This window comes from Oreochromis aureus, linkage group 3 (genome assembly GCF_013358895.1).
Source record: "Oreochromis aureus strain Israel breed Guangdong linkage group 3, ZZ_aureus, whole genome shotgun sequence".
Lineage (NCBI taxonomy): Eukaryota > Metazoa > Chordata > Actinopteri > Cichliformes > Cichlidae > Oreochromis > Oreochromis aureus.
In genome coordinates this window covers 18124227-18130289 of record NC_052944.1, presented here as the reverse complement: position 1 = coordinate 18130289, position 6063 = coordinate 18124227, and positions in this window count along the sequence as shown.

Sequence of the window (6063 nt, the reverse complement as noted above, 5' to 3'; positions counted from 1 at the left end):
CAGCAATGATGTCAGCATTGGGTTTTACAGCATTGGAAAGTGGAAATAATGTAGAAGGATAGACTAGAGGCCAAACACCTGGAAAGAAGAGAGATGAGTCAATACTGATCTTTCTTATTGAACTTAGACAGCCCGAGCCTGGAATGTCCGATAGTGACCAGCTTCAAAACGACGCGTGACAAGCAAATCACTCCGTGTTTGGTCACAGTTTAGCAGCAGGGGACTGGCAGTGATGCTGCAACCAGATCTCAGGAACTTCACACAACTATGGTGGAAATATCTGCTCGTGACACAAAGTTCAAGGTTACTCAAAACGTCTAATGTCATCGACTTTCTGTGGAAGAACTGTGGAAGCATTAGTGACCTGTTAATGAAAGCTGCTGTCAAAAAGAAAGTATTGGTCATCTTTGCACTAAAAATGCATTTATTATTATTATCCTGTAATATGCACAAGACTTTAGGAATTGGAATAATTAGCATCTGGTCCAAATATTGTAGACTTCTAACTTTAACACAAACTCAGGCCTCTCACAGTAAATGCTCAATAAAAGTGCATGAAGGTGTAAGGTCCTTAAAAGGTAATGAGAAAAAAATGAAAGAACAATGTAGATATAATCAAATATTTTGATTGGCAGAAGCTTTTCTCTTATTTTAAGTGACTACCAAGTCCTTATGTGCTGTCTGTTGCTAATTACCACGTGTTCAAAGTGGTTTGTTTAAAAGACTCAAAAACAGTCCTGAACACACTTCATACAATTGCCATTTCCACATGTGAGTAACCAAGAGCCCCTCTGGAGATATATCGAAAACAAACATCAAAGTGTTTGACACTGTGAGGGCGGACACTGGGATTGGACCATTACTTATTCATTCCTGGGGGCCGTTTAGGAGATTCAGTCAAACAGCCTTTATACCTTTGGACTGTGGGATGCAAAAATTCTGTATTTTGAGAAGCAAAAATCATTCTTGTAATAGCATTTTGACATTAATGTTTTTTCCCTGTCAAATCCAGTTTTTCTTTTTGTATTTGTTATGCTGTTACTGTGCCCAAATGTTTTTATTTCATTCCCTTAATGGTAAACTGTGGGTGTAATAACTCCATTGTAGTCATCGAGATTTATAGACTTCCTGTATAGCGGATTCTGAGAGTTACTTTTCTTGGTATACTAAAAGGATAGTCTCTGAGGATTTTCACATTGATTGGTTGACTAATGTTTCTGATTACTTGATGGAGATTTTTTCAAGCTTCATGTTCTCAAATAATCTCAAAACCAGGCCTAGTTTTAATGATTCTCACTTCTTATGCAGACTTAAAATGTCTAATAGACGCAGCGGTCCACCGCGTCCATTTCTTGCTTTGCCTTTCAAAAGCATGAAATGTACACGCATGCAGATCTTGCAGTAAGCTGCAGTAACAGCAGAGGAAGATATTTTATTTCAAGCTAGCATGAAAGCGTTTACACAGACATCATTAACACATCTGCACGTCTGCCTAGCTTAATCATTTCTGGCGATTGTCTTTGCCCAATACCGCTTTCAATATCGCCCCCTGCTGGTAATGCAACTTCTGCATGGTGGAACCGGTGCGTCTATTTCCCATCTTGCCATGATGCATTAATGATTTAGTAAAGGAACCATCTCACTGATTATTTTACAGCAATATTAAAGAACAAAAAAGAAAAAAATGTGACCTTCATCTTTCATCTATTTTATTCATTCATTCCAACATTTGTTACTGTTGTGAATAAGATTATGGCATTAAAATGATCAACCCAGGCCATAGTTCATATTTTTCCATAGAGTGTTTCTGTCAATAAATAAAGCTTGGTACCTTGCATACCACTGGACTTCGTTTGCAATGATTAGAAAGAAATGCACTTCCCTTGTGAGTAAAACTCCTTGAATTTGGTCTCAACCTCTTATTCATTTAATCCTGCAGAATTTTTGGCAGATGGTGAAATCCAATAACAGCATTTCTGCTGCTTCTCTACCTCCCCATGTTGCTGGGTACGTGCTTACTGCAAAACCACATTGGTTTTACCTTTAGTACACTTTGCTGTATCATTTTTTTCCTTTTTGGGTTTATATCAATAAACTTCTGTAAAAAAAAAAAAAAAGGAATAGAAATAATAATGTAATGGCAGAAATTTACCAGGACATTTTCCATTATTTACATTTGTTTTTTGTAATACAGTGAATGTGCCCTAGTATGAAAACCAAACCACTACTCTTATGGCTGCAGACCAGTATGTAAATTATCCAACATTATACAGTTGTCTACACAATGCCAACTTAAGATTGTCAACAAATCAGCTCTAAGCTCATATCAATCTGGTTTCAGACAATGAAGAATCATTGTTTTATGAATAATATTGTCAATGCACTAAATGAGGCCAAAAAAATGAAGATAATTATTTTGTGCTTTTATATATTCTAAATAGTTTTGGTTTCAGTTTAAGCACTTGTTTCTGTAATTTTATTGGAACTGCTACAGAAAGTTATTTGCTTCCAGTCTTTTACTTATGACCAAGGTTTTTTCTACAAAGTTTGGTTCTTGGTCCAGGACCATAAATAGTTCAATTTTTGATCATTGTTATGCACATTTGTATGCAGATGACAGGTTGTATTATATTGCTGATTTTATAAGTAGCTTGGAAAGAAAAGGGTCTGGACTCCTTAGACTACGATGACGTGGATGACTGAGAACCTTCACAGACACATTGTTGATTTTGTTCAACTAGGTACAGAGTACAAGATATTTAATGTTTGTAACATGCTCCAGTCTGTACCTAATACTCTTAAACGTATACATGTGATGCACTTAAATGTTTTTGTTTTATAGAGCCAGAGGTGGTTGCAGCAATAGTCTTCATATATCCACAATACAAAGATGAATAACAAGAGAGTTAAATAAATACCTGTAATATCTGGATAGAAGTTACACTCAAGTATGATAGGCAATGACTTCACTTCTGTTTAGACTTGTTCTAATTGATTTGGCTCTTTTTTTCTGTATCTTGTACACTTAATACAACTGCAGAAAGCATTTTATTTAGCTGTTTTTTCCCTTTTTATCTCTGACAGTTTTCATTTTGATTTTCATACAATCATCACAAATTACATTATGATTAAAATAAAGCAGCTATGCCTACCAACATTCACTCGACTGAGGAAAGAAAATAGATAACATAGAGAATGCAGATGTTGTCACCAAGATATACTGAGGTGGAGTGACCCAGTATCAAGCAACGCACGATACTTACTTTGATTTGACATGTTCGCCTATACTAGCTGCGTCCCATTTTAACACTGCACAGATTGAGAACGGTGATGCTCCTTTCTTCTCAAAGTTTGCAAGTGAGCTCTGTGCAGGTACGCGTACGTGTGTGGGCAAAACCCTGCTCTGTTCTGAAATGTATTTCCAGACCCCGGTGCTTGAGTGGTGGGGGAAGAAAAGAGGGGAGATTGAAATGTAAGGAGCTGCTGCAGTGGCGCCACAGTGATCTGAAGGGTGCCATGGAGACGCCTGTCACGGGTTGGGGGGGGTCCTGTGATGTTGACGTGTCTCTGTCTGCAAAGGCTGACAATCTGCTAAAGTCAAACTCTGTAGATGCGCGCTGTGTGCTCTTCCTGCGTGTGTCTATGAATGTCTATGAACGTATGAATTTCTGTATATTCTATGACAGTGTGTTTGTGTTTGAGTTTCGCTGGCTGCGTAGGTGTGCGCTCGCTCTTTGTAGAAGTCTACTTTGATTTCAATACATCCAAAGAAGGTGCTGCCTGCAGCGCAGTGACAGGTTCAAAAGCAAATCGACCCAATTAGGACCAGAAAATGTTGTTTTCATTTAGAACCAATGAGCACAACCAAACGCAGCCAAAGAAACATAACACAAAAGTACATTATCCTTGTACTGCTCGACTGATAAAAAACAAGAGTGTAATTCTGTGTAATTTTGCACTATTGGCTCAGAGTGAACAAGTGAGTTTGCCGAACAGTCTTATACCATTACTGGACAGTTTGAACACCCAGTGCGTTTGTAAACTGTTCTTCCTTATCTTCCTGAAAAAGTACATCGAACAAACTTGTCCTGAACTGACTCCGGGCTTGAAAAGCCAGTGGAAATCAAGTTAGTTCATCTGCCTCGAGAACACAATTTTATTCATGTTAACTCGGTGGCATTAGTAGAAATGTCAACCTACTGTAATTTTCCAGACTGTTTGCCTTGACATTTTAATTAATTTAGCAGTTTTTGACCAAAGCGGATGCGGCCTGGGTATAGATGAGCTGCCCTCACCGGAGCTCTGTTAGTGTCTTTGAAACATCGCTTTAGGAGACCTGATTGATCTTTCATCGACTAAAACTGCTACTTATTACACGGTAAAATACGATCACCTGCTGAAATTTTCATTTCATCCTCTGTAATATTTGTTAATTCTTATTCCAAACTGTGACCACTAACCGAATCTTGCATTTTCACTCACGATTCAGTCCAGCACTACCTGTTCCTGAGTGTTCTGAACTCTTGATTTGTGGTTTGATATACTGCTTCCTAACTCCCAGCCAATCTCACCCATATTGCTAAATCAATATGTCCCCTGATGAATGTTCGCCCTGACAGATTGTGGGTGACAAAAATCAACTCAAACATTTGCTGCATGTCCATTTAACAATCCATTTGTACATTGCGGATGAGGGGATGGTACCGGGCTCGGAGACACTATTCCTATTTCAATTACAGCAGGACTCTCCCGAGGATAAGGTTGAAATAGAGTTCACATCAACAGACACACAAAGAGAAGCGTGTCTTTGACATCTAGGGAGTTGATTTTATTGCATTAATTTGCTGCGTCTTCCATTTGTTTTTGATAGGTTACAATCACAGCACTCCAGTTTTTACAACTCACCCACAGCATGTCCAGAATGATAAACCCTAATTAAAACTCATTTAATTGACTTCATTTCCCAGACCTTTAATGTGATTAAACTATTTTCAGAAAATCAGGTTAAATGATAATTCTTTCAGAGTTAAGATATTCAGAAAATTTCCATGTGTGATATTGAAGTGTTATGGGTTCACTCAAGAACAAATTCTGAGTGAGAATGTGTGAGAGTCGGCAGGAGGAGGGAAGTTCTTAGTGAGAAGCTGTGTTATTTTTAAATGTCTGACTCATCCCTATTTACTTGTACTTCTCTGTCACCACGAGAGTTCGCCTGTATGACAGGAGCTAAATATTTTAAAAGTAATAACAGTATACTTATACAAACTTTTTTGTCTTACACTGCGGTATATCAGGGAGGCGCTCTTTACCAATCCGTGCAGCGGATAAAAAAAGACACTAATGGCATATTTATGTGGTGATTGAAGCACAAAACAAGTTGTGACACTGACATTTGACTGCAACTATCTATCTTGTTTGCTCAAGACATGTTAGGGTACTTCGCTTCCATTCAGTAATGATATAACGAGACAAAAAAAAAAGAGGGTAATTGCTGAAAGTGGCTCACTCGTGCTTTGTCCCAGCAGCTCGAGCCTCTTTACACGAGAATACCATCATCAGGGTCTAGAGGGAAACCTGCTAAGTCTGGCTCTTCAGGGGGTCTCGATTGCGGCTGGGCAGGTCCTTAGCCAGCAAAAGGAATTAGACACAATGAGGGAGCGGACAAATCTGCCATGATGAGGCTTGGCTGGCAAAGACAGCCAGATTCTCCAGTGGAGCGTGAGCAATTCTCTACATAAGCACATATCTGTGTCCAGAGGGGCCCCCAAACTGAGGTCTGAATGTCCTCCCAGCCAAAGCAGCAATCAGCCATAAACCAAAATACAGAAAAATCAAATAGAAATTGGGAAAAAATAAATGGAGATAAAGATGTAGAGAAGCGTGCTGGAAAATTAATAATTCCTTGCATATTTTTAGGGCCACGCAGCAATTTTCTTCCCCTAGTTGGATCAGTGTGCTCTTCTCCTGTAGGCACAAAAAATGTTGAATTTGCTGAGGCTATTTTGACTGTACAGAGCAAATTATGTTGAAAAAGAAAAGACAGTCTCATAAAATCCACGAGGA